The sequence below is a fragment of the Ambystoma mexicanum genome, chromosome 7q (assembly GCF_040938575.1).
Source record: "Ambystoma mexicanum isolate Mex_15411 chromosome 7q, UKY_AmexF1_1, whole genome shotgun sequence".
Classification (NCBI taxonomy): Eukaryota; Metazoa; Chordata; class Amphibia; order Caudata; family Ambystomatidae; genus Ambystoma; species Ambystoma mexicanum.
In genome coordinates, this window is record NC_090941.1 from 1169048773 (window position 1) to 1169067148 (window position 18376).

The following is an 18376-nucleotide window of genomic DNA, read 5'->3' on the forward strand; positions in this document are numbered from 1 at the left end:
TGGAGTTATAGATAGCCCCATAGGCATCATCTTGTGATAGTTGTCACACAGCACCTTTAGTGCAGTGCAGTGGCACAGGGAGGTCCTTTTGACTTTCCAAGGTTCAAATACCTTCTCTGGGATGAACTACTGTTCCTCAGAGAATGTAAAGTTAAATTGACTAGTCTTTTTAAATTCATAGACCCAGCTCATCTTCCTATAGCGTGCTGGAGGGGTTGCCTAGCATCCCCTGGGCCTCATTACGCTTTTAGAGGTAGCCATGATGCTATTAGCGCCATGGCTGCCTCCAAATCCATGGGCCTCATTACACGGATGGTGGAGAACCATGGCGCTATTAGCGCCATGGTTCATGCCGGTAAAATACCGGCACCGCCTTGGCGGAAAGGGGAATTACTGCCCCATTCCAAGGTTGGCGGGGCGGTAATTCCCCCTTCCACCATTGCCCTTCCCCATTCCCATTTTTGCCCCATAGGGCATAATGGGAATGGGGAAGGCGCTAATTACGCTCCCTGGGTCCCTTTGCGGGTTGGTTTTTAACGCCTGCAAAAAGCAGGCGTTAAATCCCCCAACCCGCAAAGGGACCTCGTAGTAAGGCGGTAAGGATTTACCGGTACCAGTATTTTACCGGTACCGGTAAATCCTTACCGCCATCTGTGTAATGAGGCCCCATGTCCAGGTCCTGGTAGTCGGAATGGGGAATTACCTTGTCATTCTAACCTTGGAGGACCCGGTAAGTCCCCATTCTGAAAACCATTCCCCATTCCCATTTGAGCCCCCATAGTGCTCAACGGGAATGGGGAACGAGCTAATAACGGGCCGCAAATAGCAGGCCCGTTATTAGGTCCCTGGTTCATTAGCGGCTCCCGCTAAGGACGGCTGGTAAAACCAGCCGGCCTTAGTGAGACCCGCTAAGGGACATCGGAATGCGACGGTAAGGGGTTAATGGCATCGGCATCCTTATCGGTGCCTTTAACCCCTTACCGACAGGGTCAGAGTGAGGCCCTAAATCTCAGGAGGGGTAAGGGTGACTGAAAGACCTCACTGAGCATACAAAGCAAGGACACTTACAAATTACTCCAGACAGGTGTTATATTAAAAATATAGACACATTTATTACAAGGCCTTTGTAACAGAGAACATAGCAAAGAATCACAGCAAACCTAAAGTAAACCAATACATCACAATCAATACAATATATATACAAGACCGATGAGGTCTAAGGGGTTAAAAGCACAAAATATGTAGACCACCTACATGTGGAGGAAAACAGGCAGTGCAAGTAATCTTTAGACCCAGTTCAACACCAAAAATACACCTAACTAAGAGGCAGTCCAAGCCCTACTAAGAGAGGCGCATTGTGCTCAATAGTACATGCACGCGCTTGTGCCAATGGGCAGGATAGGGTCTCTTCAAGGGTCTCTAGCAGCTCAGGAAAGTGGATGAGGCGATGCAGAACAAGTTCCCACTATTCAAGAGGGACATCCACTTGAGGGCAGAGGCAGTTTGAGAGTGCGGGATAGAGTTGCTATTTCGCAATAGCTGTGGAAAGGAAAGGGGCCCTCAGGGTCCACTCGTGCGTAAAAATGGGCTCCTGTGCTAGGGGCCACCGGTTGGGGTAAGGACTACTCACCGGTCCCCGACGCAGGCAGACCCAAACTTCGCCAGTGCAGTCCACTTTGCTGGCAGGTCCGAATGCGGCAAAAAAGGACGTCTCAACACCTTGTAGTTCCCAAGAAATAGCAATGAGTCCCAAACGGAACAGTGGCGATTTCTCCGCTGCGGGTGGAGGAATCGGCCCAGTTTCACTGCAGCAGTCTTCAGGGGCAAGAGGGTGACAAATGCAGCAAGCTTGCAGCGGTCGTTGCCACGGCAGGGCAACATGGTAACTGTGTTTTCTCCGGTCCTGGCGGACTCGTCTCACTTCAGACCTGGGAACACCAAGTGTACGAAATTCAATGAGAGGGTGCCGGGGGCACAGAGCTAGCAGTATACCAACTTTCGAGGGCCTCCTCAAAATGATGGCGGAGGCAGAGCAAAGGTCCTGCGTAAGCTGGTCAGCCCACTGGTTGGCCCAGGGACACTTCCGAAGAGGCTTACTTGCCGGGTTTGATGAAGGTGCCGAGCATAGTTGGTCCCACTATTCTAATGGGTCGAAGCTTTTTTGGCAGACCTTCTAGGACGATCAGATACAGAGGGTTCGCATGGGACGACAGCGGGCTCAGGGTGCCAAACCTTCCAGCGGGTCACCAGCAGTTCCTCGACTCGGCTTCTTGTTGCAGGATACTTGGCTCCTTGTCCTTCGTTCGGTGTTAACTCAGGAGATCAATGTGGTAGTGGTGTTTTCAGCCTCTTCTTATCCAAAATTCCCTTTGCGCCAAAACGGAGAGGACCCAATGGGAGATCTGCTCACAAACACACACTCCATACATGGACCAATCAAAGACCACAGTGGTCCCAGGCATTCAGGGCATCTCAGACTCTCTGGCACCCAGGTGTATTGGGATCAGGCATCCCAGCCCACATCCTGGAAGCACACACACAAGGCATGCAGAAGCCTGCGAAAGCATTGGGATTGACCGGAAAGTGCATGACCAAATAAGGACTGACCTGGGTCAACTCGACCTGGGTAAAGTGAAGGGGCAAGATGGCCAAAGGGCAGGACAAAGAACCTCGTGGCATGGCCATTTTTGAGCCAGGCCATCTATTCGTGCCAAACACGGTTAACATGGCAGGAAAGGGTTAAAAATAATGCAAAAAGATAGCTTTCACCAGTACTGTCCATGACACATCTGCACAGTTAATAAAAAGGCCAGTGAGAGTTTCTAGGGCCTTTGGAAATGACTAAAGACCCAAGTGTGCTGTATTGTAAGATACATTGCACACTTGTTCCATGTTGCACACAAGCTGCAACATGAGGAAATGACTAAGGGAAACAAAGTATCCCAGTACTGACTGTCTTAAGGGCATGTCAGTTTTCCCATAAAAAGTAAGCGAAAGCCCAGAGGAGTGCAGCTGAAGGCTGTGCTTCTCTGGCAAAGTCAGTCAATGGTGTCTAAAAAGCAGCAAAAAGTTTGGGGGTGTGCAACTGGAAGGAAACCAAGAGGTGATGGTCCATGTGGAACGTGTAGCTCATGTGCAAGCACCACGAGAACTAAGGAAATTGACATTGGTTTGAAATATCCCTGGACACAAAGGGACTTAACTAATTGTAACAGAAAGAATGTGATTTACATAATAACCTGCCCGTGTGATCAACGGTATATAGGAATGACAACACGTCCGATCAGAACCAGGTTGGCAGAACATCGATCATGTATTCGGACAAAAAAAGTAACAGCACCAATGGTCGAACATTTCATCAGCAAGAACCATGCCCCTGAAGATTTCGTCTGGTCCATCATTGAAAGAGTCAACATTCCAACAAGAGGAGGGTCCCTCCTTGATTTACTGTATAGGCGTGAACAATGGATATTCAGACTGAAAACAGATATCAGTGGTCTGAATGAACCAACATCCTGGCAAACCCTGGCCACCCTATGAGAACTGCAGTTGTACATAACACCAGTACAACCACCAGCTGCACTCTACCCCTTACGTTTGCTCACTGTATGTTTTATTACTTAATATGAGTACTGTCTGTTAAAGTTTGTTAAATTTGACCGTTACAGTGCCAATGTTCCAGCTCTATACCGAGATTGATCTACATGTGAGCTCAAGTGACTATTTTCACCTTCAAGGTCTGCCTGTTATTAGCTCCATGGTCCCTTAGCGGCACCCGCTAAGGGCGGCTGCTAAAACCAGCTGGCCTTAGTGGGACCTGATAAGGGACCTCAGAATGCGGCGGTAAGGGGTTAATGACACCGGCATCCTTACCGGTGCCGTTAGCCCCTTACCACCGACCTCGTAATGAAGCCCTAGGTCTCTGGAGGGGTGAGGGTGACTGAAAGACCTCAATGAGCTCAATGAGCACACAGGGTAAAGGACACTTACAAATCACTCCTAGTCAGGTATAGTTATATTAAAAATACAAGTACATTTATTTAAGGCCTTTGAATATCAACAAATAGGGCCTCATTATGACCCTGGTGGTAGGGGTTTAACGAGGCCGGTAGAGCTGCCGCCCCCCGTTAAACCCTACTGCCTCATTACGAGGTCCGCTCGCGGGACCCGCTAAGGACACCTGGTAAAACCAGACATCCTTATCGGGTCCCACGAGTGGCCCAGAATGCCATTAACAGGCTTGTTGTTAGCATGCTCCCCATTCTCATTGAGCCCTATGGGAATGGGGATATACCGTGCCCTCCAAGGTCAGAATGGCCCGTTATTTCCCCATTCAAGGAACCCAGACCCGGTACCCGGAATTGGGGTAGCCATGCCGCAAATAGCGGCACGGCTACCTCCATTGTCGCAAAGAGGCCCATAGTAATAATAATCACAGTAATACTAATTAACCAACACAATCCTATCACAATACATATATACAAGACCAAGGGGCCTAAAGGGTTAAATGAACGAAATGGGTCCACAACCTTAAAAGGGAAGGAAGCGGGTGTGCAGATAGAGGGCCTCATTATGAGTTTGGAGGTAGCCATGCACTTATTAAGGGCATGCCTACCCCCAAACCCAGGTCCGGGTTCCCTGAATGGGGAAATACAGGGCCATTCCGACCTTGGAAGGCCGGTATTTCCCCATTCAGGGAACTCAGACCCGGTCCATCCCCACTCCTATTTGAGCCCCCATTGGGCTCAATGGGAATGGGCAGCATGCTAAAAACGGGCCTGTTAATGACGGGCGCGTTGTTAGCATGCTGGGTCACTCGCAGGACCCGCTAAGGACGTCTGGTAAAACCAGGCGTCCTGTGCGGGTCCCGCAAGCGGACCTCGTATGGGGTGGTAAGGGGTTAACGGCTCCGGCACCTTTAACCCCTTACCACCCTCCTCGTAATGAGGCCCAGAGTCTTTAGGCAGTTCGGCATCAATCACAGTCCTAACTGAAAGGCAATCCAGTCTCTATGATGAGAGAAGCCTATGCTCAAATGTACTTGCAATGCTGGCGCACGCGGTAGTGCAGATGGGCAAACCGGGGTTGCTTCAAGGGTCTGTAGCAGCTCAGGAAGGTGGGTGAGGTGAGGTGAGGTAATGTAGAATAAGTTCCTACTATTTGAGGAGGGTCTCCCCAACAGGGCAGAGCAGGTTCCAGGAGTCGGGAATGGCTAGATAGCTCAGGCTAACTGGGAAAAGGAGAGTGGCCCTCAGGGGACACTTATGTGTAAAAATGGATGGATGCACTAGGGGCCACAAGTAAAGGTTGCTAGTATTCACCACCCCCAGGCACACTCAAAACAGACCCAACTTCGACAGTCGTGTCCACTTCGGTTGCATGTTCAAATGCAGCAATTCTGCAGCTCTGCGGCTTTCAGCAACGAAGATGCAGCGTTGATTCTCAAACGGGACAGTGGCAATTTCTCTGCTCCTGGTGGATGGATCAGGCCAGTTTCACATTAGCAGGCTTCGGGAGAAGAGTGGCACAGCAGAAGTGCACCTGCAAAGTTCATCACCATGGCTGGGTGACATGCTAACTGCGTGTACTCCGGTTCAGGCTCTATCTCTTTACTCCAGACCTGGGAATGCCAAGTGTATGAAATTCGGTGTGAGAGTGCCGTGAACACAGAGCTTGCAATGTACCAAGGTTCAAGGGGCTCCTCGAAACGGCGGCGGTGTCAGAGCAAATTTCCTGCGTATACTGGTCAGCCCACTGGTTAGCCCAGGGACACTTCCAAGAAGGCTTACTTGCAAGGATTGATGAAGGTGCCAAGAATAGTTGATCCCACTATTCCAATGGGATGAATCATCTTCGCAGACATTCTAGTTCGATCAGATGCAGAGGGGTCCAGCAGGACAACAGCAGGCTCCGGGTGCTAAACCTTCCAGTGGGTCACCAGCGGTTCCTTGACTCGGCTTCTTAGTTTCAGGATACTTGGATCCCATCCTTTGTTCAGTGAGAACTCCAGAGATCAACATGGTATGGCTGTTTGGAGCCCTCTCTGATCCAAAGTCTCCTTCGCGCCAAAATGAAGAGGACCCAATGAGAGATCTGCTCACTTAAAGACAGACCATTCATGGAGCAATCGCGAACCACGGTGGTTCCAGGCATTCACATCACACCAGACTCTCTGGCACCCAGGATGTGTATTGGAACCAGACAGTCCAGCCCACATCCTGGAAGCACACACACCAGGCATGCAGAAGCCTGTGAAAATTTGGCGTTTTGCTGGAGAATGCATGCCCAAATAAGGACTGACCCGGTTTGACTCGACCTGGGGAAGGTAAAGGGGCAAGATGGCCAAAGGACAAGCAAAAGAACCTCGTGGCATGGCCATTTTGAAGTCAGGCCACTTTTCTGTGCCAAACACGGTTAAACGTGGTTTGCATGGCAAGAAAGGGTTAAAAGTACACAAAAAGATAAACTGCCACCAGCCCTCTCCAAGGCACATCCGCACTTCTCCTAAAAAATCCTTTGAGAGTATCTAGGTACATTGTGCACTTGCAACATGTTGCAGAAAAGTTGCAACATTGGGCTTCATTACTAGTTTGGAGGTAGCCATGATGCTAATAGTGTCATGGCTGCCTTCAAAATCGTGTCCGGGTCCAGGTTTTGTGAATGAGGACCCGGTAATTCCTCATTCATAAAACCAATCCCCATTCCCATTTGAGCCACCATAGGGCACAATGGGAATGGGGATGGAGCTAATAACGGGCCAGTTAATAACGGATCCGGTATTAGCTTCTTGGGCCATCATTACAACCCTGCTGTTAAGGGGTTAACGGCGCCGTAAAAGGTGGCAGCGCCGTTAACCCCTTAACGCCTGATTACGAGGTCCCTTTGCGGGTTGGCAATTTTAACGCCTGCTTTTTGCAGGCGTTAAAAACCAACCCGCAAAGGGACTTTGGTGCTAAGTACGGCACCGTACTTAGCGCCTTCCCCATTCCCATTGAGCCCTATGGGGCAAAAATGGGAATGGGGAAGGGCCATGGCGGCATGGGGAATTACCGCCCCGCCAACCTCGGAATGGGGCGGTAATTCCCCATTCCGCCATGGCGGAGTCTGTAAGTTACTGGCATGGACCATGGTGCGATTAGCACCATGGTCCAACGCCAGGGTCGTAATGAGGGCCTTGGTCCTCTTGCGGGACCTGCAAAGGACATCTGGTCTGACCAGATGTTCTGAGCGGATCCCGCATGGGAACCTCGTAATAGGATGGAATGGGTTTACCGGCACCATTACCCGTGCCGGTAAACCCATTCTGCCAACCTCTGATGAGGCCCATTGTCAAGGACTAAGGGCCTCATTACATGGTAGGTGGTAAGGGTTTACCGGTACCGGTAAGGGCACCGGTACTGGTAAACCCTGACCGCCTTGCTACGAGGTCCCTTTGCGGGAGCCGACCTTAACGGCTGGTGTAGACCAGCCGTTAAAGTTGGGACCCGCAAAGGGACCTTGGTGCTAATTTGCGGTACCGTAATTAGCTCCTTCCCCATTCCCATTGAGCCCTATGGGGCAAAAATGGGAATGGGGAAGGGCCATGGAGAAAGGGGGAATAGCCGCGCCAACCTTGGAATGGGGTGGTAATTCCCCTTTTCTTCATGGTGGTACCGGTATGGTACCGGCGGAAACCATGGTGCTAATAGCACCATGGTTTACCGCATAACGGCCTCATTACGACCCCGGCGCTAAACCATGGTGCTATTAGCACCATGGTCCATGCTGGGGTCCGCCATGGCGAATGGCGGAATTACCGTCCCATTCCAAGGTTGGCGGGGCGGTAATTCCCCATTCACCATGGGCCCTTCCCCATTTTTGCCACATAGGGCTCAATGGGAATGGGGAAGGCGCTAAGTACAGTGCGGCAAATTGCCGTACTTAGCACCAAGGTTCCTTTGCGGCACCCTACTTTAACGGCTGGTAAAGCCACAAAGGGACCTCGTAATCAGGCGTTAAGGGTTTAACGGCGCCGACACCTTTTACGGCACTGTTAACCCCTTACCGCCAGGGTCGTAATGAGGCCCTCTGTCTTTTTATATCTATATGAATTAAAGTATTTGTGAACATTTTCTTTGGGTGAAAGTTTTCTTTCTCTCTAGTCCTCCACGCTCGTATGACAGTGATTTTTGTGTGTATGTTGTAAACTTATGTGACTATAGTATTCTGATTTCTGTCATCTCTGGAGTTAGAGTAGTAAGGGGTAATTAATTCTCTGTGCCTTGTGGTACTCTTTGTCTTTCCCCATTACTGGGTTCCGTTTGAGAATTTCTCCCCCGTTAACAAAAAATTTGGGACCGTGCCTTTTTTGTTCGACTATGCCTAAGTACATCCAGCAAGGAAATTGGAACCTGAGAAGTTCGTAAGGTTCATCTGGTCGACCTGCCCACCGAGTGTAGAAGGAGGAGGGAGAAAACAAATACATTGGGCCTCATTACGAGTACGGCGGTAAGGGGTTAATGGCACCGGTAAGGATGCTGGTGCAGTTAGCCCCATACCGCCGCATTTGAGGTCCCTTAGCGGGTCCCACTAAGGCTGGCTGGTTTTACCAGCCGCCCTTAGCGGGTGCCGCTAAGGGACCATGGAGCTAATAACAGGCCCGCTACGTGCAAACCCGTTATTAGCTTCTTCCCCATTCCCATTGAGCCCTCTGGGGGCTTGAATGGGAATGGAGAATGGTTCTCAGAATGGGGACTTACTGGGCCCTCCAAGGTTAGAATGACCTGGTAAGTCCCCATATCGAGAACCCGGACCCAGTATACCGTAAGGGAATAGCACCATGGCTACCTCCAACCTTGGGCCTCATTACGACCCTGGCGCTAATGGGTTATCGGCGCCGTAAAAGGCTGCGGCGCTGTTAACCCATTAGCGCATTACTACGAGTTCTCTTTGCGGGACCCGACCTGAACGGCTGGTCTAGACCAGCCGTTAAAGTAGGGACCCGCAACGGGACCCTTGGTGCTAAGTACGGTACCGCAATTTGCTGTACTATACTTAGCGCCTTCCCCAGTCCCATTGAGCCCTATGGGGCAAAAATGGGAATGCGGAAGGGCCAATGTTCAATGGGGAATTACCACCCCACCAACCTTGGAATGGGGTGGTAATTCCCCATTGAACAATGGCAGACTCGTTACGATACCGGCACCAACCATAGTGCTAATAGCGCCATAGTTTAACACCAGTATCGTAATGAGGGCCCTTGTAATGAGGCCCATTACAGGGCCTCATTACGAGTTTGGAGGTAGCCATGGTGCTACTAGCACCATGGCTGCCTCCAAACTAGGCTCCATTACCGGGTTCCTGCAATGGGGACTTACTGGGCCATTCCGACATAGGAGGACCCGGTAAGTCCTCCTTGCAGGAACAATTCCCCATTCCCATTTGAGCCCCCATAGGGCTCAATGGGAATGGGGAGGGAGGTAACAACGGGCACATTACAAGTGTCCCTTTGTTAACTCCCTCTTCCCCTCGCAGGACCCGGAAAAGACGTCTTTTACCAGATGTCTGATCCGGTTCCGCAAAGGGAAGCTCGTAATCAGCCCTGATTAAATAAAGGGGTCCGATTCCATATTGGCCCCCTTCATACCGTCAGCGCCAGGGTCGTAATGAGGCCCCCAGGGCCTCATTACGATCCAGGCGGTAAGGGGTTAACGGCGCAGTAAAAGATGGCGGCACCGTTAACCCCTTACCGCCTAACTACGAGGTCCCTTTGCGGGTCCCTACCTTAACGGCTGGTTTTACCGGCTTTAAGGATTGGACCCGCAAAGGGACCTTGGAGGTAATTACAGTACCGCAATTTTCAGTACCGTAACTACCGCCTTCCCCATTTCCATTGATCCCTATGGGGGCAAAAATGGGACTGTGGAAGGGCCAATGGTGAATGGGGAATTACCGCCCCGCCAACATGAAATGGGGCGGTAATTCCACCATTCACCATGGCGGAATCGGTAAAATACCGGCGCGCCATGGTTACAACACGGGTCGTAATGAGGCCCCTGTGTGATTCCTCAAAAGAACCGCTGATTTATCGCAGTCGCCAGCCATGTTCTTCCCAACGGCTCAAATTCATCAATCACTCGATCTCATTTACTGAACCTACTCTGAGATGCAGGGCATGTCACCAGTTAAACTCATAGGGCCTCATTACACGGTAGGCGGTAAGTGTTTACCGGTACCGGTATTTTACCGGTACCAGTAAATCCTTACCACCTTACTACGAGGTCCATTTGCAGGTTGGGGAATTTAACGTCTGCTTTTTGCAGGCGTTAAAAACCAACCCGCAAAGGGACCAGTGGAGCTAATTACGGTACCGCAATTTGCGGTACCGTAATTAGCGCCTTCCCCATTCCGATAGAGCCCTATGGGGCAAAAATGGGAATGGGGAAGGGCAATGGTGGAAGGGGGAATTACCGCCCCGCCAACCTTGGAATGGGGCGGTAATTCCCCTTTCCACCAAGGCGGTGCCGGTATTTTACCGGCATGAACCATGGCGCTAATAGCGCCATGGTTCACCGCCTTCTGTGTAATGAGGCCCATAAATGCAGAAATGAGTTCCCAGAATGTAAGTCTAGAAACATCACTAGGGACTATTAACAACGCATTGGTCTCTCTTGTAAACTTGTGTGCAACACTGGACACTAGGCTGAATACACAGGGCCTCATTACGACCCTGGCAGTACGGAGTGAACGGCGCCGTAAAAGGTGTCGGCGCCGTTCACTCCGTACCGCCGCATTACGAGTTCCCCTCGCGGGACACGGTACGCACGCCTGGGAAAACCAGGCGTGCTTACAGGGACCCGCAAGGGGAAGAGGGAGCAAACAACGGGCCATCTCGGAATGGCCCGTTATTTGCTCCCTCTCCCATTCAGCCCTATGGGGGCTGAAATGGGAATGGGGAAGGACCGTGTCCGGGTCCTTGGAGGGAGGAATTACCGGGCCTTCCGAACTCGGAATGGCCCGGTAAGTTCTCGTTCCAAGGACCCGGACCCCGACGCGATTTCGGCGGCAACCGCCAATAGCGGCATGGTTACCGCCGAACTCGTAATGTTTGTAGCAGCTTCTTGTAGATAAACTGACTAGCGACAGTAGCACTTCAATGTATTATGATTGTGACCTTAATCAGGTGTCAGAAAATTCAGGCACATCTACTAATGAATTGCACACAAAGGCCCTCATTAGGACTCCGGCGGAAAACCATGGTGCTATTAGCACCATGGTCGATGCCGGAGTCCGCCATGGCGGAATGGGGAATTACCACCCCATTCCAAGGTTGGCGGGGCGGTAATTCCCCATGCCACCATGGCCCTTCCCCATTCCCATTTTTGCCTCATAGGGCATAATGGGAATGTTGAAGGCGGTAAGTACGGTACCGCAATTTGAGGTACCGTACTTACCTCGAGAGTCCCTTTGCGGGCCCCTACTTTAACGGCTGGTCTAGACCAGTCGTTAAGGTCGGGTCCCGCAAAGGGACCTCGTAGTAAGGCGTTAAGGATTTAACAGCGCCAACACCTTTTACGGCGCCGTTAACCCCTTAACGCCTGGGTCCTAATGAGGCCCAAATACAGCAACCTCATTGAGCTGTAATAATGACCAACCTTGGTGAACCGTGCCTTAAAATTAAACATATGCAGCAGCCTGAAGAAGAAATAGCCAATGTAGACCCTATAGTAATTGGCTTGCAAATAACCTCCTTCAAACCTACCTCTCCAGCACTGGAGCCACAGCATAGCAGGAATCGCTGGGGACACATGAAGAACCCCCTGTCTGTACCCTTACCTCTCCAGCACATGAGCCACTGCATAGCAGGTCCCACCGGGGACTCATAAACAACCCCCTACAATTCTCTGTACCCTTACCTCTCCAGCACTGGAGCCACAGCATAGCATGTCCCACTGGGGACACATAAGCAACCCCCCACAAGTCTCTGTACCCTTACCTCTCCAGCACAGGAGCCACTGCATAGCAGGACCTACCAGAGACTCATAAAGAACCCCCTACAAGTCTCTGTACCCTTACCTCTCCAGCACTGGAGCCACAGCATAGCAGGAACCACTGGGGATACATGAAGAACCCCCTACACATGTCTGTACCCTTACCTCTCCAGCACATGAGCCACTGCATAGCAGGTCCCACCAGGGACTCATAACCCCCTACAAGTCTCTGTACCCTTACCTCTCCAGCACAGGAGCCACTATATAGCAGTTCCCACTACTAGGGCCTCAGTACGACTTTGGAGGTAGCCATGCCCTTAATAAGGGCATGACTACCTTACACTTAGCACCTGGGGCTAAACACTTAGCGCCTGGGTCATAATGAGGCCCAATACCATGGTTGGTGCCGGTGTTGTAACGAGTCTGCCATGGTGGAATGGGGAAATACCGCCCCATTCCAAGGTTGGCGGGGCGGTATTTCCCCATTTCACCATGGCCCTTCCCCATTCCCATTTTCGCCCTTAATAAGGGCATGGCTGCCTCCAAAATTGTGTCCGGGTCCGAGTTCCCTGAATGGGGAAATAATGGGCCATTCCGAGTATGGAGGGCCCTGTATGTCCTCCTTCAGGGAACCCCATAGACTAGTAGTGGGTTATTTATGAGTCCCCTGTGGGACCTGCTCTGCAATGGTGGCTGTGCTGTAGAGGTAAGGGTACACAGACTTGTAGAGGGATATGTATGAGTCCCCAGTGAGATCCGCTTTGCACTGGCTCCTGTGCTGGAGAGGTAAGGGTGTAACTGTCTGGAGACTTGTAGGGGGTTTGGGAGGTGATAGTGCAGCCTCCCTGGGCAGGATGAAACATGAGCCTGATGCCTGAAAACAGTGCAATATAATCGGTATTATGTGGCAAGCTAGAGGCTGGAGAATAGCTCCATTGGGAGAGCAGTGGACTAGAAAGCCAGAGTCAATGGGCCTCATTAGGACTCCGGCGCTAAACCATGGTGCTATTAGCACCATGGTCCATGCCGGAGTCCGCCATGGCGGAAGGGGGAATTACCACCCATTCTGAGGTTAGTGGGGCAGTAATTCCCCATGCCGCCATGGCCCTTCCCCATTCCCATTTTTGCCCCATATGGCTCAATGGGAATGGGGAAGGCGCTAATTACGGTACCGCAAATTGCGGTCCTGTAATTAGCACCAAAGTCCCTTTGCTGGTCCCTACTTTAACGGCTGGTAAAACAAACCATTAAGGACGGGTCCCGCAAAGGGACCTCGTAATTAGGCGCTAGGTGTTTAACAGCACCGTAGCCTTTTACGGCGCCGTTAAACACTTAGCGCCTGGGTCATATTGAGGCCCAATACCATGGTTGGTGCCGGTGTTGTAACGAGTAAGCCATGGTGGAATGGGGAAATACCGCCCCATTCCAAGGTTGGCGGGGCGGTATTTCCCCATTTCACCATGGCCCTTCCCCATTCCCATTTTCGCCCCATAGGGCTCAATGGGACTGGGAAAGGCGCTAAGTACGGAACCGCAAATTGCGGTACCGTAATTAGCACCGAGGTCCATTTGCGGCACCCTACTTTAACGGCTGGTAAAACCAGCCATTAAGGTCGGGTCCCGCAAAGGGACCTCGTAATCAGGCGTTAAGGGTTTAGCGGCGCCGACACCTTTTACGGCGCCATTAAACCCTTAACGCCAGGGTCGTAATGACCCCCAATGCATCCTTCCGAGGTTGATAACATGAGTACCAGTTCCCTTCAGTAGTACTAATTGTGCCTACCTAAAGTGCTTAGTAGTCTACACCAAGCCGTGCAGCGTTACATACATTGAAGTCCACACGTGGTATGCACGTTGCCATCCTGCTCAACCTTTTAATTCCCCGGGGCAGGTGTTTATGGAGAATCTTCTTTTGGACGGGTGAGAGCCCATTGAAATGAGTTGCACGTAAGTGGCTCGGTGGGGGAATTCATTCATTCCAAGGTGGGTGACAGCTGAGAGGGGTATGGCTGCAGCAGGTGCTCCCTGGGGGAGTGCACCCTCTCAGCCCTGAGTGGGGAATAGGGAATAACCACGTATCCCTGGAGGCGGGATGAAGGTTTTGGCCTTTCCCTCAGGTGGTATCGGGGGTGGCTTCTCTCTGGATTATCCACCAGGTGGCACTCGGGCTGTACTTCATCTTCTTGCCGGTTGGGTGTCCTTGGTTCTCTTGGTACTTCATAGGATCCGGGTGTCGTTTGGCATTGCGGTCGGCAGGGCGATCCGGTTCCTTCTCTTGCGGCACTAGGGCTTTCTTCCCATAGCTCAGACGGTACTTTCTGAAGTGTGAAATGTTTATCGTCACTGTTCCACTTCCCCTGCTGGCAGTGATCATGCTGTGATTCGCGGCACTGACTGTCCAGGGCTGGAATCCGAAGTTGAGGGACATCTTCTTGGGCGTAGCTCGGTTCTTGACGATGAATGTGTCTCCGGGTGCTAGCTCTCGGTGGCTGACTCGTCAAGTGATGCTCTCTTGTTTGTTTTGTTTCGCTCTGTCTTGGCGTTTATGGTTGGGAGGTCTGGCTCAGGCCCTACCCACCTTGGGTGTACGGGGAGTTCTGCCTGTATGGGTACCCCGAACATGAGTGCTGCTGGGCTGATTCCTGTTGAGGAGTGTGGGGTCTGCCTGTGGGTCCTCAGAAAATGATACACTGCTTTCAGTCAGGAGTGTCCTCTTTCCTTTGCGATGCGGATGACCTTGTTGAGCGACCCCATGAATCGTTCAGCATCGCCGTTCGCCTGTGGCCATCCTGGGGTGATTTGCTTGTGTCGTACGTTGAGATCCTGGAAGAATTGGCGTAGTTCTTGGCTGGTGAAGGGTGGTCCGTTGTCGCTCTTGATTTTTGATGGGATCCCGTGTATTGCAAATATTTTCCCCAATGCACGAGTAATGGGCTCGGCATTGGTGGATGCCACGTGTTCGACTTCAGGATATCTGCTGAATTCGTCGATTAGGACGAGGAGGTAGCCTTCTCCAGCAATGGTGCAGTAATCAATATTGATGGCTTCCCGCTGCTTGCTGCTTCTCGGGGCGCTGACGATGGGTTCTGGGTTCTCGGCTCTCCGGGTGGCTTGGCAGGCTGCGCAGAACCCCACCAGCTCCATCACTCGCTGTTGCATGTTGGGCATCCACATTCTGGATTTTAGGTATGCTGTTGTTTTCGCGATGCCTTGGTGCCCACTGTGGGCTAGTTTGAGAGCTCTTTCTTCTAGTGATGTGGGCAGCAGAATGCAGTGGCCTTTGAGTATTACCCCTCCAGGGGCTACAGTAAGTTCGTGGTGGATTCTGAACAGCGTTTGAAGTTTCACGTGGGCGGATGTGGCGCGCTGAGCCATGGAGGTAAGGAAGTTCTTCCAATTTCCTGATTGGATAACGGTTGTGGTATAGGTCAAAAAAGTGTCCGTCTCGGTCTCGTTGGCTATCTCTTGCAGGGTCAGGGCCCGTGGTCGGGGGCAGGCTACCACGTGACACACATGTTCATCCACATGTTCATCTGTCTCCGTCGTGTGGCATTCTTCCTGATCTGTGGTGGGCCGCGGGTGGCGAGACAGGTAGTCCGCTGGGTTATCCCACCTCTAAGTTGTAAGGCTGGAGTTGTAGCATCCACTTTTCGATGCGGGCTGGGGGATGGGGTGCTGATCCTCTGAAGATTGGGATAAGTGGTTTGTAGTCCGAGAATACTTTTGCTTGTTTGCCCAGCAGGTAGACCTTGAAGTGTCTGCATCCCCACAGGATTGCAAGGGCCTCCTTCTCTATGTGTGCATAATTTTGTTCTGTTTGGGTTAGTGCACGACTGGCAAAAGCAATAGGGTGGATGTTTCCCTCGTTGTCAGTTTGGTTAAGCACTGCTCCTAGGCCGACCGGGCTGGTGTCGACTAGGAATTTTGTGTGTCTCTCAATGTCGAAAAAGGCCATTGTTGTGGATGCAGATAGAGTGTCCTTGATCCGCTGGAATGCTTGTTGGTGGGCAGGCGACCACTCCCACTTTTGGTCCTTCTTAGTTAGTTCGTGGAGGGGACTTGCAATGGTGGCGAGGTCTGGAATGAATCTCGTGCAGTATGTTGCCATTCCCATGAAGCTCCTCAATTCTGTGGCTGATTACAGGGGCCTGGTGCTTTTGATGTCGTTGACTTTAGCAGGATCCGGCGATACCCCTCTTGCATTGAAGTTATATCCACAGAAGCATAGTTCTTCCTTTCCAAATTTGCACTTTTCGGCGTTTAGGGTCAGTCCGGCTTCCTCTAGCCTGCGTAGGACCGCTGCAAGGCTATTGAGGTGTTCATCTTCGTTGGATGCATATACGATGATGTCATCGCTGATGTTCGTTGTCCTTTCCAGGCCAGTGAGGACCTTCCAAATCTCATACTGGAATACTTCAGTGGCAGACGATATTCTGAAATTTAGCTGCTTGTAGCGTCGCAGTCCGAGGTGGGAGGAGAATGTGGTGATGTAACTCAACTTGAGTTGTTGGTAGCCAGACCTAAGGTCAAGCTTTCTCAATATGGTCGCCCCCGTTAGGTCAACGATGAGTTTGTCTATGGTCGGTGTAATGTAGTGTTCCCTCCCAATGGCTGCATTGGGGAGTCTCATGTCAATACAGATTCGTACTGCGTTGGGTTGCTTGGGTTTTTTCGCAACTACAATGGTGGATACCCACGGGATTGGCCCTGAGGTCTTCTCTATGATGCCTGCTTTTTCCAGCTTGTCCAGTTCCTTTTCCACAGCTTCTCTCATGTGGAATGGTACTCGGCAATGGCGTACTGCTTTTGGTTCGATGGTGGGGTCGATGTGGAGTTTGATGGATCTGCCCCTCAGGCACCCAATGCCTTGGAATACCTTGGGCCTCATTATGATCCGGGCGGTAAGGGATTACCGGTACTGGTAAGGGCACCAGTACCGGTAATCCCTTACCGCCCTACTACGAGTTCCCTTTGCGGGTCCTCCCTTAACGCCTGGTTTTACCAGGTGTTAAGGGCATGACACGCAAAGGGACCTTAGAGCTAATAATGGTACTGTAATTTGCGGTACCGTTATTAGCACCTTCCCCATTCCCATTGAGCCCTATGGGGGCTCAAATGGGAATGGGGAAGGGCCCTGGTGAATGGGGAATTACCGCCCCTGCCAATCTTGGAATGGGGCGTTAATAGCTCCATTCACATGGGCGGAGTCGGTGAGGTTGTGGAGGCAGCCATGGCGCTAATAGCGCCATGGTTACCTCCAACCTCGTAATGACCCCCCTAGTGATGATGTTCTAGTAGGTCGTCGATCTCCTTGCGTTGGATGCTGAAGGCAAAGTGAATTTTTTTCAGCTTCTCAGCGGTTCTACAGCTTAGTAGTGTTTCGCAGCCGGTGTCGACGACGTAGACTCGTGATCGGCACATGGTGTTGTTGTGGGAGAAGTCAGATTTGAACGCCCCTTGCACCGGCAGAGGTTTCTTGCAGCCGTATGCATATAGTCTGACTTTCCTTTCTTGGAGTTTGGACTTTGGGTGAAGTTTGTTGAACGCGGATACTGGCATCACATTTACGGTTGTGCCTGTGTCTATGACTACGTGCAGTGGTTCTCCATTGGAAATGACAGTGCATGACGGCCTCCTTCGTTGCCTGGACCGTTGAGGCTCTACGGCCGAGATGAGGTGTACGCGGTGTACTTGTTTGCTGGTTTTTCTCGTTTTGTCTTTGTCCCTTCTGTCGGGGGATGCACTGTCCTCACTGTCTTCGCTTTCGCTAGTGTCCCGTGACCTCTGGGTGTGATCTACCACTCTCGCCCTTCTCTTCTTGCGTGGTTGGCAAGGTGTTTCTCGGGGGGTGAATTTCTTTCGGCGTTCTTGTGTCTGCGCTTGGTCGCTCCTGTTTGGTGGATTTAAGCAGACTGCTGCATAGTGGTTAAGGCGATTGTACTTGCGGCATGTTGATCCCCATGCACTGCAAGATTCTCCCCTGTGCCATGGGCTGCCACACCATTTGCGTGCATTGTCTCTCCCTTGCAACATTTGGGGTTTGGTGGTGTTTCCTCTTCGCTCGCTTTGTTCTCGGGTGTTCTGGTGCCTCGATATGGCTGCAACGTCCTCCGTTGGCTTCAGATTGTCGAGCGGGAGTCTTTGGATTGCTGCTTCGATTACCGACACCTGGGGCCTCATTACCCGGTAGGCGGTGAGCCATGGCGCTATTAGCGCCATGGCTCATGCCGGTAAAATACTGGCACCGCCTTGGCGGAAAGGGGATTTACCGCCCCATTCCAAGGTTGGAGGGGCGGTAAATCCCCCTTCCGCCATTGCCCTTCCCCATTCCCATTTCTGCCCCATAGGGCTCTATGGGAATGGGAAGGCGCTAATTACGGCACCGCAATTTTGCGGTGCCGTAATTAG